This window comes from Helicoverpa zea, chromosome 7, assembly GCF_022581195.2.
Source record: "Helicoverpa zea isolate HzStark_Cry1AcR chromosome 7, ilHelZeax1.1, whole genome shotgun sequence".
Taxonomy (NCBI): Eukaryota; Metazoa; Arthropoda; class Insecta; order Lepidoptera; family Noctuidae; genus Helicoverpa; species Helicoverpa zea.
Window position 1 is genome coordinate 6335818 of NC_061458.1, and position 15034 is coordinate 6350851.

The following is a 15034-nucleotide window of genomic DNA, read 5'->3' on the forward strand; positions in this document are numbered from 1 at the left end:
AAACATAAAGTCCATCAAATATGAAGGTATATATCTTATTGACGGATACCTTCTACTTGCTTCGTTAGTAGTAAACACGGGTTTGAATGTCGTCCTGTATACTCAATCAAGTAATCACCTTGCCTCGGACGAACGATGGTAGTTTATGGTTGACTCATAAATGGTGCCATATATCAGGGCAATATACTGGCCAATAAGTTATGCATGCTTAAATCTATTCTAAGATGGTAATGACTTTAGTTAAATCTTAATGTGTGTATATGTAAGAAGACGTATATTAACAGCAAATAAATTAAAACTGTCTCTTACGTAAACGTAATAGAGATAAAAGAAAACTTAACACTGTCATACATAATAAGATAACATTAAAAGATAGTTAGCTAACAAACAGATAAATGGCCGCATCGAGTGCCAACACTGCATGAAACAGACAAATAATCCGCCATTAGTCAAGAGCCCGCCCCTCCAGGTTATCGGGATTAATGTTACCGGTCCTCACGATGCCTCATTTCACCTTTTCTTGATTGCCCCACACCTAAGTCGCATTTGTACCTTTATCACAACATTACCACTTATCACCATGTACCATGATCTACCGTGACCTTTTAAGCCGAACCCTTCTATTCGATTTCACAAATCATTGTCAGTAACAGCTAATAAATTTCAGACTAAATTAATCACGTCGACAAACGGCTGTTCAGTAGTTGTGTTGCATAGCGAACATACTTTGTTTTGATAATGAAGAATGCTGATTAACTGTGATCCAGTCTAGATTATAGTGGTTTATTACAGAAGGAGGAAGCGATGTAAAAGCGGATACAGAGAGAGACAAGTGAGTTATAGCCCTTGCATAGAATCATGTTCGAAGATCGTGACATGACCATACCTATTTTAGTTTCTAATTATCGATAGGAGAAAATGGATGATATTATTTATCGGCATCGGGATGAAGCACAAAGCTGCATCTGTGGCACAATGGGAACAAATGAAGCAATCAATCCAAAGTATGCAATCCTAGAAAATATGTATCATATTGATGTATCAAACCAGGCGCGATGTGTAACCATTCAGATAAAATAAATTAACTAAGTGAAAGAAGAACAGATTATAAAATCAACTTCCCTTCTATTACCGATTACATTATTAGAAGTATCTCAACTCTGTTAAACTGCATGCCTCATAAATAGTATTTTAAATACACAGCAATGCAATTACATTTTACTATCAATACGATGATAGTAAAGCTTAATTGTATTTCAAGGTATGCACCAAGCCTGGCCGGTGTGAACTTTGACATGGAATGACTGAAACAGTGCTGTTAAGATAACTTTACAGATAAAGCAAATAAAATAAAGTGAAGTCAATAAAGATAATACAAACAGGTTCCTAAAAAGGAAATTGATAATTTAAAGTGAGATCGGGATAACAGTTAATCGTTTTATCATAAAATTAAAAGATTTTATCGGCGCGCAATCAAATTCATATCCCGCGTTTATTTGTATTTAATCTACCTTCCAATCGAAGTTACGGTGTTAATTGAAAATGCTTTACAAGTACCAACAAGTGTCGAAAACGAGGAAAAGTTCTCACGAAACCCGTTTGTGAATATCGTGGAATTGGAGCTCGTATTTTAAGTATGTGGAAATGTTGGTTGTACGGTCAAAGACAGCAATGTTGCACATTCCGCAGGACTGCCAGTGGGGAGAATAAATTTTCAACTGTGGTGGATCCGTGGACATACGAACGCGTTTGCATATGGCCTGACATTGGTCATTGTAGTCTGATAATGTATGCCGCATACAAAGGTGAAGTCCGGCCTCTTTACGTGGCTACTTTTATACAGTACCTACCATAAGTCAGCAAAATGGCAATTCTGAGAATTAAGTAATTTATTATTTTTAATACGGCTTATTGTTCAGTTTTATATTCAGTACACACATCTTCATGGAAACGATACATCAGCCTAACGTCTTTACCAGCTCTTAGTATATTGACTCATTGAAAAAAATATCTAGTGAAAGTTAAGATCTTATTGCAAATTCAATACAGTGAGCAGCAAAGTCTATGAGGGAAATGGCCTCAGGAAACTAGTTCCATATAAAATAGATAGTGAGATTGAATAGTATTGGATCGCAATAAGTACTGCAAAAGTGGGCCCATTGTGAGCCGGCCTTGGCTCCCTGCGGGACGGCGCGAGCGCAGGGACTACGTGGGTGGCGGGGGCACCGGTGCCCACATATTTACGATTGCCGGTAAAACAAGTGAAATCTTATACTCTATGATGATAGCTATTATTATTTACAAATTATAGCAGCATATATCAATGCCAGATCAAGGATCGTAATTTTAATCTTAATCGATAACAATTCGATGGATTATTTAAATTTGAGTTTTTAAATTACTTGTCAGGCCTAGCTTTATTACTTTCCAATATGAATATATTGCTTTCATAAAATGACCACTATCAATGCACTAAAGACAAGGAATAGTAGATAACCAAGTCAAACACTGGATGCGGCTTGATGCATCATACGTAACACTATTGCACTGCGTATAGAAACTGCGCTAAAGGCAAGGTCCTATGAGGTCACGACTTTGAGAAGGTCTTGCAAGGGCGCTTTATCAGTGTATAGAAGCAACCAGTTGTGTGAAACTGGTTTCGTGAAATGGAATATGATGGGTATGGAATGTGCAACCAGGTTGTAAAAGTACACTAAAAAGAAAGTTTTTCTAGGACCTCTCTTCCAATGAATAAAATTACAGCTACAATCAATGAAAATATATTAGCCATGAATACAAAATAATATTCTAGTTTTTCCGCTACGGAACTGTGGATCAAGTTCATTTCAGATAAAATGTCGATGAACTTGGTGGAGGTAATTCGCACGCAACCACCCGTAACAATTTATCGCATAAAACTTGTAAAACGGCGCGATGCCTTGCAATTGGACTGCTTTCATCCGTAACTCCTCATATAACAGCGGATACGAAAGATCCCCTTTCTTTGTTTTCGGCATACCTTTAATGATTCCGTCGCCCGGTTCATTGATTTATTGCTTGTTCAATATTCATGGGTGCAAGAAGTAATTTTGTTATTATAACTGTACACAAGAGGCCAAGTTTTTGGAGTGAAGCTCAATAACCACTATATAATATTGTTGTTCATGAGTTTGCTTTCCATACAATTACTCACATAATATCTATTTTTAAAGTTTTCGTTGTTAACAATTTCATGATGGCTTTCTACGGCTTGAATATTAAAACCACAGGATTCGTGGGACGTGTGGGATTAAAGAGCTATAATCTGACAAGGCTTCTTTAGAAGCATTAAATTTTCATGGGCAAGGTATTGCAACCTTTTTCATTTAAATTGAAGCCTACGTACTTTTACTCAACGTATCCAATTACGTGCAGGCAGTGTGCATATCATATGGAACGTGGTAGAATAAGTACCGCATTTATTTTTTTATTACGGTAGAAGCGCAAGATTTCACAAGACTCCGTTTTATTTTTTTATCTTTACGGCGTGGCCTGTTTTCTCGTGGGGACCCTTCGTCTAGCTCTGGGCGTTAATATTAAAGTTTATTGCATCTTAAACCAGGTAGAAGTAACATCCTAATCATTTTATAATCATAAAATCTGCTTGGAAAGCACGTATATGCGCTAGGCGACTTTCCTTCTGATTTAACTCATAAACGTCGTTAAGTATTATGAATTACTGTTAGACGTTTGTCTACAGAATTTCAATTATCTGCTGGACATAGCATTTTTCCGCCAAACAGATAACGCATGAGTCATTCCGTGTTCATACCTATTTTGGGATCGTCTGGGAATCACAACAAATGCAGATCGTCTCAAGTAGTCTCTACTCGTCTGTCTCATTATAAATCTTTCAGTTAGTGGTACACCGCTAACAGTTAATGCCAAGGTAGACAAGGTTTGTGACATTAATAGTAACAAAATTTTAAGTGCCCATTGAAAGAAACATCAATCTTGTTCCCAAAAAAGAAATATTATTTCTTCAAAGCTACAAGGAACTATGTTTACAATTTGTACCAGCACAGCGATAAATAATAGCACGCTCCAAATAAACGAATATTCACTTCTTTATCGAAGAAGGGAGAGCTTCATGAATTGCTGATGTCAGCTGTAGTCTATAGCGTTTCTTTTGCAAATAAGGACGTTGCATAAATTTATAAGCTGTCATTCCTGCGAAGTTTCCTTGAGAAAAACTCTTTATATCTGGTCATGTTTGGAGCAAAGTCGGGATCTTATATAGGGAACGAGTTTTGCTACAACTGCAAGACAACGTACATACATATTTAAACCGAAAATGGTGTCTGTAAAAAATTGCCTGTGACACTGAGTTGGCTCTAAACATTCAATTTGGAGTGTACTTATCTTGACCCGCCATAAACCCTGATCCTAGTATGGTAATACGCTAACATATGCTACTTAATTTAAATTCTGTTATCAATTCAATATGTGAGAGCATATACTGGCTTTTAACTTAACAATCATTAATTTTAGTCTAATTTGGTTTCAGAAGACCGCCATAAACCTTTATTTAAAACTTTCTTTACAAACAGGGTTGGTTTGGTACCTAAACGCTTTGTCACTATGAGGAGCAAACAATTCCTTACGAACATAAAGTTAAAGCTCCCTAAAGTTGACCGCATACTATTATACGTTATTATGATGGAAGGGAGGGTCGGGTTTTATACCAATATTACTTGTCACATGTGAGAGTTATATCAGCCACAAATGTAGGCTTTCCCTTACATTGTACCAGCCAAGCTTGCCAAACAAATCTCTGTATTCCTCAATTTTTGTACGTCTTTCTATGGCTTAAAGACATCATAAATACCCAAAGATTTTGTTCAATTTAAAGAAAATCTTTAACTAACCTGTAATAAAATTTTACGATGAAAAACGTTTAACGGTTGATATTTCACAGTTGGAACACATGAAAAAGGTTTACTATTGTTTGTGAAATAAGTACAAATTACTGGCAAGCAATAAACGGGACATTTTTACCGCAGCAACGATTTAGTACGGGACTGGGGATACCATTGGCACGTTCATCAGTTTGTTCGAGAACATTAAACCTGGCCCCAACTGTTTCTCGCCATCGACAGTTCTACGTTCTTTCTCTCCTTGAATTCGAACGGATACTACTAAAAAGTAATGGTGACTACGGAAATACAATAGAATCTTGAAGGCAATATTTTTAACTGGACGGATTTATTGAAGGTTCAGGTATGCCAGCTGAAAGGTTTATGACTCGGAAGGAACGAAAATTGGCACTTTACCGCCCCCTTTTAACTAATTTTCAAAGTTATTTTTCATCATGTCGTCTGTAGATATGGTAATGGTTCCGATATGAAAAACTGATAAATCCGATTAGGATAATAACAATGAATAAATGCAATAATTACCTTCCACACGGTAAATAGGTAGTTTTTATTTTGATCCCCACGAACATTGAGTCCACATGCCACTTAAATGGAATGAAGGTGTACTCGTGTTAAAAGCGACTTTGTAAACACCGCACGTATCTCTGGTCAGGATCACCCCTGTTCGCCGGTACTGTGCATCGGTCGGAGCATGGACCCAAACATTTTTTCGATCATCAGCGTGGTACGAGGGTGATGGCTTCGAAAATTTCAAGATTGTATTTTTTATACACTTCGTTGGTGCGAACAATTTCGGTTGTCATTGATGGACATCCGAACGACGTGTTTAATAATGGATGAAAGCGTTTGAAGCAGTCCATAAAGTAAGAAATATGTTTCAGGAATTGCTGATTGTAAATGCAATGACAAATCTAAAAAGCAAATTTTTATTGATGTGGTAATAAAGGCAGTACAAAGTTACGCAGTATACAAGTTACTTGAGGAAGTAATATTCTCTGCATCGTATTAAACAGACAGTAGCTTCACAATACAGGTAATATTCAGCCTCCGTTTTACGACCTGCGGCGGCTGCGTTAAAATATGTTTTAATTATTAGATACGAAGTGTGAGAGCAATAAATATTACATAGTGCGTACGCGGCGTTCTCTGTAAGGATTTATTGTGCAGTAGTACTAGTGCTTCACGCGGCCTTCAATTGGTGCATTACCCCGCGATCCGCATCTAGATTCTAGAACCATTTTATTCCTGCCAATACATTTTAAAGTGCTATCGGCGCACTAGGAACTTTGAGTACTGTGACTACTAGTTTACGACACAATAAAGGTCAATTTATTATTGAGCGATTGAAGCAGGTAGGTACTGTGATACATGCATAACTAGCTAATGGCTTAGTATACTATTCCAAAGAGGGAATTTAAAATAGGAACAGGCAATGATTTTAAAAGAACAAATGAAAATTATTTGAACGGTTCTACGTATAATTTATCCACTCTTTGATTGTTTATGTACAAGTCGGTAATACTCGTTGAAGTCTATCACAACTGATAACAAATCCATCAAATCAATAGAACAAATCGATTAAGGTGCAGTTTTATCTGGGGATGCAATCAACTCCGATCCATTTCAATAAAACGATAGAATAATGTAAGTCTTTCACAATATGAACGATGACTTTATACCTTATTGCCTGGCCTCTCATGTAATTTAGAGTTCGTGCGAGCGAATCATGCCACCATTATTGTATTAAAGCTTTGACGTAATAAATTCCGGTACTGAAAAAAAAAACCCGGAATGATATTTGACGATCTCATTATCAACGAGCATATGTCAAGATCAATTTAATACGGCACGCAAAATAACCATCTTGGTGAAGATTGACAAATAATACGTTACGAACGAGGTCATTTTGTAAATGATCGCATGGTATGAACTATACCCACAGAAAAGTTAATCAAGCACGAGTATTATCAATTAGGGAGCGAAAAAATGCATTTTGCTTCGAAAATCCAATCACAGCACAATCCACGTGTAATGGTATTGGATTTTTACGGTTTGTACACAACGGCACGGGGTATAGATTTTCAGTGCGTCCCAAGTATAAATCACAGCGCCAGATGACGCCCCATTCCTGAATTCTGAATGAGCTAGTCGAGAGTTACTTTAAATTAAGAATTCTCATGGTACCTCCTGCATTTTTTGAAGTTTCCTGTTTTTACTTCTTTTATGTATTCAAATTATTTTATGAAAATTGAACAAAGGAAAACCTTGCGTCTTATATTTTCTGATTGAAAATTGTATTACTTACACGAATCTTTTTATACTTATTTCAAGCGGTATAAAATACTATTCAAAATAACCTCTGAATAATACTTGGTGGTTGCTACGAACGGGGTTCATTTTCTATTTGAGACTATTCCATACAAGCAAAAATGTTTCATCCATTTTGAGTGAGTGCCAAGGATTTTACAGTCACGATTTATCAGTATTTCAAGACAATATTTTAAGAAAAATAAAAATCGCCTTATTGTGTAGTTTTTATAAGTAGTTTGGTTAAAAGACAGATTAAATTTAATCGTATAATCGCAACATGAAAAGAGGTGAAGCGACGTCAACATACAATCTCTTGATAAACGGCTTAGTAGACAGTCTACAGTAGAAGATAACTGATGAATTTAATAATGTTAAGTTCACTGACCAATCAGTCGACGATAAAGATTAGACGCTTCTTACTGCGACCATTCAAAGTATTCGCAAAAACATATGGTACGGAGAAAATTACACGCGTTGAATGACGAATAGTGCCGCTTAAGGATCATGAGCAGGAAGCATAGCGACCGGTTCCAGATGGCACCGCGGTATAGGAACGCAGGGGAAAAAACTAATCACTTCAGATAACTGAACATTCTCACAAGACTCGGATAAAGTAGCACTTGACAAATATGGTATTGTTTTTAATACCGCTAGTCTGGCCGCTACATGTATAGATACTTCACGGGATAGCTCAGCTTTATTCAATTTTGTCTAGCTACGCAGAAAAGAACTAAGTGATTTATTGGCATTCCTAAGGATTCAATGTGTAGACTGTATCACACGCGAAGTCACGAGGACGCCTTATACAATATGCTATACGCTAAGCCCTTCCAAGTAAAATATTCTGAAAGTTTGCGGTTTTATGTGGCTTCTATAAATCGCATGATTAACATGGTCAAAGTCTAAAACATACATGTAACATTGTATCCCATCCAAAACAAAAATGTGAAAGGCTGCCAAGTTCGATAATATGGGAATGCTTCGCCTATAGAAGAAGTGAGATCTGAATAAGTACCAAGTTCCATACACATACCTCAGTTAAAAATAGTTACTTTTTAATGATGTTACTTGGCAAGTTTTCACACACCTTGTTATAAACCTACTAAACGCAATGAATCAAGTATATAATTTTCTATTAAAACTTGCCAAGTAACATCATTAAAAAGTAACTATTTTTAACTGAGGTATGTGTATGGAACTTGGTACTTATTCAGATCTCACTTCTTCTATAGGCGAAGCATTCCCATATTATCGAACTTGGCAGCCTTTCACATTTTTGTTTTGGATGGGATTTCATTTATTTTTGTAAGGTTGTTTATTTTATTTTTTTCTTATGATTGAGTTAGTTAAGGAAATGTCTCATTTATACTATCTTTCAGATTTTTGAATATGCACTATGCTTCTTACAGAGAAATGAACTAGATTAACTAAATGGACTAGATTTATCAACTGACTGACATGACATGTTATCATATATTATGTTCGTGGATCAAAGTTACACATTCGTTATTTTCGAAAGTGACTCACACTTGGCCGTTTTCAGATTTTTACTTTACTGTGACTAAATATAAACCTTTGTAACGAATTTCAGATCGGTACGACCATTCGAAGATATATTATATAAATATACATAAATTTAGTTCGTTTTAGTTCTTTAGGGGTATAAATTTACACCGGGTATATAACACCTTCATTATTTTGAAACTGACTCACACTTGGCCATTTTCAGATTTTTCCCTTTACCTTGACATAAAGACCTACCTCCATGCCAAATTTCAAGTCAATACGACCATTGGAAGTGGTCTAGGTTTTTGATGAGTGAGTGAGTCAGTCAGTCAGTGAGTGTATAGGTAGTAAAAATAGCGATTTTCTGACATCAATATCTCAAGACCTACAATAGGTATATTAATGAAATTTTGTATTTTAGATAAGTGACGGGGTCTCAGCAGATACTAGAAATTTGATATGCGTAAATAAAATAGATTTTGAGTTATAGGGGGGTCGAATTTGGCCCGAAATGGTTCGTGTAATATAACCCACGGCCGGTGTGTCGCTTTTTTTTGCTCGAACTTGGCGGACACACTGCCGTGTGTCTAGATTTTGTCACATCCATTTGGCAATATATTGACGACTGCTCCTACGTCATAATTCAGTGATGAACATTATTGATGGATGAAGAATATGAAAGTTTTTGGGACAAAGGCACACATAATTTGTTTTCATACAAAAATATTTTGTCACCAAATTGGACCTTCTGTTTTCGTTATAAAATTTATGCAATACAGGAAGATGTCAGTGACCGCATGTAATGTGATTCGCTGCGGTATCCGCCAGCGTGTATAAAATTGATTTATTCACATAACTATGTGGTACACACAACACAACCCATAGGATTCGAATGACAAACTGCTGTAGTTTGCCAAGCTTAGATCTCCATCTAATATGTTTGAAAACCTAGACAAATATACAGTGGTTCAAGACCGCGAAATTTACTCTTCCACGCCTATGCCTTGTTAAGACACCGTATTTTCGCGTAATTTAATCTGCACATATACGAGAAAATTAATATTGCCGTCACTGGTGATACGCATTCAATAAATTAAATTTTAATAACGACGTTAAACGCGTTATAACAAGGAATAAGGTAATGAATTATAATTATGCGCGGAGAGGCCCGACCCACGCGTTCTAATGACTATGGTACAACATTAGCCAAACACAAATTACCTAGAAATGTGTAAACAGGTATTAAAGGGATCGCCGAGTTTTACGTAGCCGAATTAGGGGAGAGTAATGTTCCCTTGTTGTTTTTTATCATTTGTGCCTAATTTATTTTTTGCGCAACTTTCCTGATGACGCGGAATTAATGCGATGCCTGAATTAAATTACCACAAAGAGAAGTTAAGAAAGTTTTGAAACTTCAATGTTTAAATACGAAATTGCAACAGAAGCTATTGTCGGCTTAGAGGATTATTGTTGGCATTTAAAGTGGTCAGGAGCCAACAGTGCGATAATATCAAAGGCTCGTTAACGTTTAAGTTATAAATTTAAGAGACCTGTACCACAATGGAGGGCGTGGTTGAAACTCGTAATATTTTCTCCTTGTGTCGAAGTTGGAACTGCTTCTGCAATGTGCGGCCGTTTTTAGAACATAATATAACTTTACGACCAGTAGGTACAATTAGATGTGCGAACAATTCTTCGTGCTTCTTCAATTTAGTTCACTGTGCACAGTTCCAACTAAAACAAGATCTATTTGCCAGCGGCGTATTTGAATTTCCAGTCGGCGTAAATGTCCGGCTTCCCCTAAAGAATATTGGTTTGCATAATAGCAATCACGATCACAGTAGCTACAAAGTTATGTTACTGTTGTCCACTTGTTTATTGTCTTAAGAATAAAGTTGAGAATAGATAAGGGTGACAGTATTCTGCAGGCTGCTTTACATTGCTCTGTGGTATGGTATTGAATGACGTGTCCTTATTTCTGTGCGCCGCATTCACGTCATCGGAGAATAGATTGAAATGAATAGGAAATGTATGGAGTAGACAGCGCATGTACCGTTGCGTTGTGGTGTGAGCTCAACCACTCTTCGTTAACGTTCCGACCATCAAAACGCACCTGTCTTCTCAACTGGTGTCATTTGATGTTTCCAGTGTTATTGTCACAATTTTATAATATTCGTGAAATCATCACGGAAAGGAAATAACATTTCATTAACAGAATGTATTTTCCTTTATAATACTTATTGTAGATAAGTACGCGTGTATTACATTTATGTACTCGTGTGTCACCCTTCATTCTTTTGGCTTCACCGCAGACGGATCAATTTTATTATAAAAGTGCGTATTGTTTAACATTAACATTGTAGTTCTATACCAATGTCTGGAAAAGCTTTAATTACGATGACTTACTATAGATTTTTTGGGCAGTATACATAATAGCTCGTAGATATGTTGAGTTGTATGAGCAAGAGTTATACAACAATGATAGAATAAATATGTGGAAGATTTCTAGACTTCGACATTTAAGTGTGTCGTAACGCGAGTTAAATGTTTCTGGTATTTCTAAGCGAACAATAGAAGACCAAGGAAATACTGTGTATTAGGTAACAAAATAAACGTTAACGTAACTAAATTGCTAATAGTAATTCATTCTGGAGAACTGAGAATATATCGACGTCGAGTTTTGCCAAAGATCAGCACGATCAATATGCAATGAATCCATTGTACCTATGTACACACTGTACCTCTAAACATGAAATAAGCATCACGCAACTAATATATACTACAGAATTGCAGAAGATCCCATATGGGCAATCATAAAACAAAATTGGGAACATCGCAGGAGAGAACAGGTATCTTAAATCCCTGGAAAAGCTATTTGGCAAAACTTTGACAGCAAACGTAGAGGATATAAAATTGTAAAATGTGGGAAGTTTGCTTTTGTACCAAATTGTAGATTCTCGTAGACGGTTGATCAGTCACTGTAGCTTCCGAAGCGATGATTGCTGTGAATATGCAGAACTAAATTTACCCAATCCAAAATTGGACTCAAGTTTAAGTTAAGTGTCTAGAATATTTGAGGAATAAATCCATGAAAGATCGAGCAGCTGAATTAATTCTGCAGATTGAATAAGAATACGCAGCTGCGGATTTGCGTGCAGTTCCGATTTGTGCAGTTGTCGATAACGCTATGTAAACAAGTAAGCACCGTATTTATTGCTTTTATAGAAATATTTATAGCTCACATAGTAAAAAAGTCGTGGTGGCCTAGTGGGTAAAGAACCAACCTCTCGAGTATGAAGGCGTGGGTTCGATTCCAGGTCAGGCAAGTACCAATGCAACTTTTCTAAGTTTGTATGTACTTTCTAAGTATATCTTAGACACCAATGGCTGATATAAAGGTGAAGGAAAACATCTTGAGGAAACCTGGACTATAAAGTCTGTAATCACCAACCCGCATTGAGCAAGCGTGGTGATTAATGCTCAATCCTTCTCCATGTGAGAGGAGGCCTGTGCCCAGCAGTGGGACGATAAAAAGGCTGTAACAGTAACAACAGTAACAGTAACAGTAAAAACTTAACTATATGGATACTACGCTTGCAATTTGTTATCATTTATGGTTCAATGTTAGCAGAATTATATATTTTCTTCTAAGGAATATGAAATTACATAATGCATTTGATGACTATGATAAATGACCCGACTATGAGTATACCAATATAAAACATATACTGGCTACAGCTATGTAATGCAGTAAGTATATAAGTTTGTCACGATATCTAAAGCCAAATCTATTTATTAAGGAGTTTAAAGCTTTCATACTTGCTGTAAGTTCAGTTTAATATAGCGTTGTAAGTACACGATACACGCAAGCGTGAAATATGAAGTCCGTGGAATTAACACCCGTCATATCTTATTTAGTTTTTATTATTTATTTACGGTCCATGCGTGTTTCCAGTGTTTGTGTTTTGTATCTCCGCGGCCGTCCGGGAACTACGGTATGGTGCGGCTAGTTTCTTGCCAACATCCCACGAGGTGTGCCGAGTCGATGACCTTTCGGTCTCCAGGAAGTCTATACCTCAAATTAATAGCTCACTCCATCTCAGAAAGCCGTTAATAGTTATAGCGCTAAGTAATGCTACAAAGAGATATAGTTTTGCCGAAGGTACAGCTATTGTTATGAATGGCAAATTCATTCATTTATGCAGGACTCTGGAGATATTTTCTTCACACATCTTGTATTGTGCTAAAGTTATTAATGTGACCGTATGAATTTGAAAGCTTTTTGTCGCTGATTGCCATTTGTTTTTTCATAAGCTCTGACCTAGAGTAGCAAAACAATTTTATTCGACTATAAAATATGTATTCTAGTAGACATAGGGTAGCGTAATAAAATAGGCTGATAATAAAGCATTCATAAACCTATTTGCTACTAATATCAAATGTATCTTTTTGGAATGATATAAAGCAACTGATGTATTCATATAATTTATCCCTCATATCTCATGCATGCAGTAAAACATTTCAGTGCGACACGTATGATATCGCCAACGACGTCTGCCCCAGGGGTTTACTGGTACTAGAAACTTTCATAGAACCAATAAATTTGTAATCCATACATAAATCATGTCGATTTGTTACGAGTTTAATAGGAAACTTTATACCAACAACTAAATGGATTGACATGTTGACATCAGATTAAATGAAAATTATTTACCGACTGTACCTAGCTCATTTTTTACGATAAATTAAATAGCTTTTTTCCTATCAATTTAGGACTATCTAGACTATAATTTAGAAACAGTAAACAAACGGTAAATTATAACAGTAAACTTTTGATAGCTAATTTATGTTGTTCGTGTAAAAATCAAAGAAAGAGATAGTACTAAGTTATTAGAATGAGGGCATAGGTTGCGGTAAACACCGAGAGCCAGATATCTGAAGCATTAAAGGAGACAGCCTCGTGCAGATAACCGCAACATAAACGAACCGTAAAGCTGTTTGTTCACTGCTTTTACGATTATTTGTTGGCACTTTGCTACGACGAAAATTCACAAGGAACCGTGTAAAAAAAAATTATCACGTAAGCGGAATACGACTGGAAAGAGATAAGGTCTTCGAATTGTTTCGTAGGCTTTTTAACGCGATAGTAAAAGTGTTTTTGCAAGCCACAGCGAGATAACAACGACTACCAACATCGCGGAGAATGTACTAGTCTAATTTACAGAGTCCGCTATCCAGGCAGTAAATACCATGTTGGACATAGAACCGCGAACATTGCATTAGCGGTATCGCCTGTTTAAACACAGCCCAAACACTAGGCGCTTTGAAGTGCCGATGGCAGACGTTGTTTGACACAGGGCCAAACAATGAACCTTCATATACTCAACACCTCCGCTTTTTAACGTCTTCGACGGTGTGTCTGGTCCAATGTTTGGGTTTGGAAACCAATTGAGAAATTGTTATCGTGTATTTACCGTTCCGAAGGGAAAGTCCAAGTCTAAGAAAAACATTTACTTGTGTTTGAGAAGTTAGTACAATAATGTTTGAGAAGTTGAATTCCACAAAAATTATGGGAAAATTTTAGAACACGATTTTCAGAGGGTAAACACAAATGTATTTTTAGGTGGCGTTCATTTCTAAGAATAATAAATTACACTTTCTTCTTTCTTCGTTCGTAACTTGCCTGTCGTAACATTTACTGCAAGTCCATCTGTTTAAATGCATTTGTCAAACCAGATGTAACAGGAGTACATGCAAGAGAACACATCAAAAGCATTACAGGAACTCTTAAAATAACCACATGAAAAATGTTTGATCGCCATCGATTGACCTAATCATGTCGGCACCGTTTACTTTGTGGACTAATTAAAACGCAGAACAAGATGCACGTTTCTCATAAACATGGTTGAATGAGTGCAATGTATGGTCATCGTCAATAGGCTATACCAAGCTCTATTGCCCAACCATTCTTGATGAAACATTAAATCAGCGTCGATTACCTACGGAAGATTACACCAGGATATCGAAAAACGTAACGTTATCAAACGATTGCTCCTTCAAACGTTTCTACAATCAAAATGATATTGAGTTTCCGACATACGATTTCAAAACGTAATAGGCAATTCCGATAGCGACTTGCCTTGTTATACTCAAAACAAAAACATTCTTACTAACGATCTTATTCCTTTTATTATCTACAGTTTTCCCAAGTCTGTTTCGCAGAGATTTCTTGGAAATCTCTTCAAGAGCTCGTGGTTTCTTTTTGATCGCTGTTAAATGTCGGTCACAAGTCACGTGAACAT

General features: G+C 36.5%; 1 protein-coding gene across 1 annotated transcript in view; it reads right to left on the reverse strand.

Annotated features, from left to right (window-relative positions):
* Positions 1-15034, reverse strand: part of LOC124631673 — a 62659-nt gene that overhangs the window by 9898 nt on the left and 37727 nt on the right. The window lies entirely within an intron of this gene.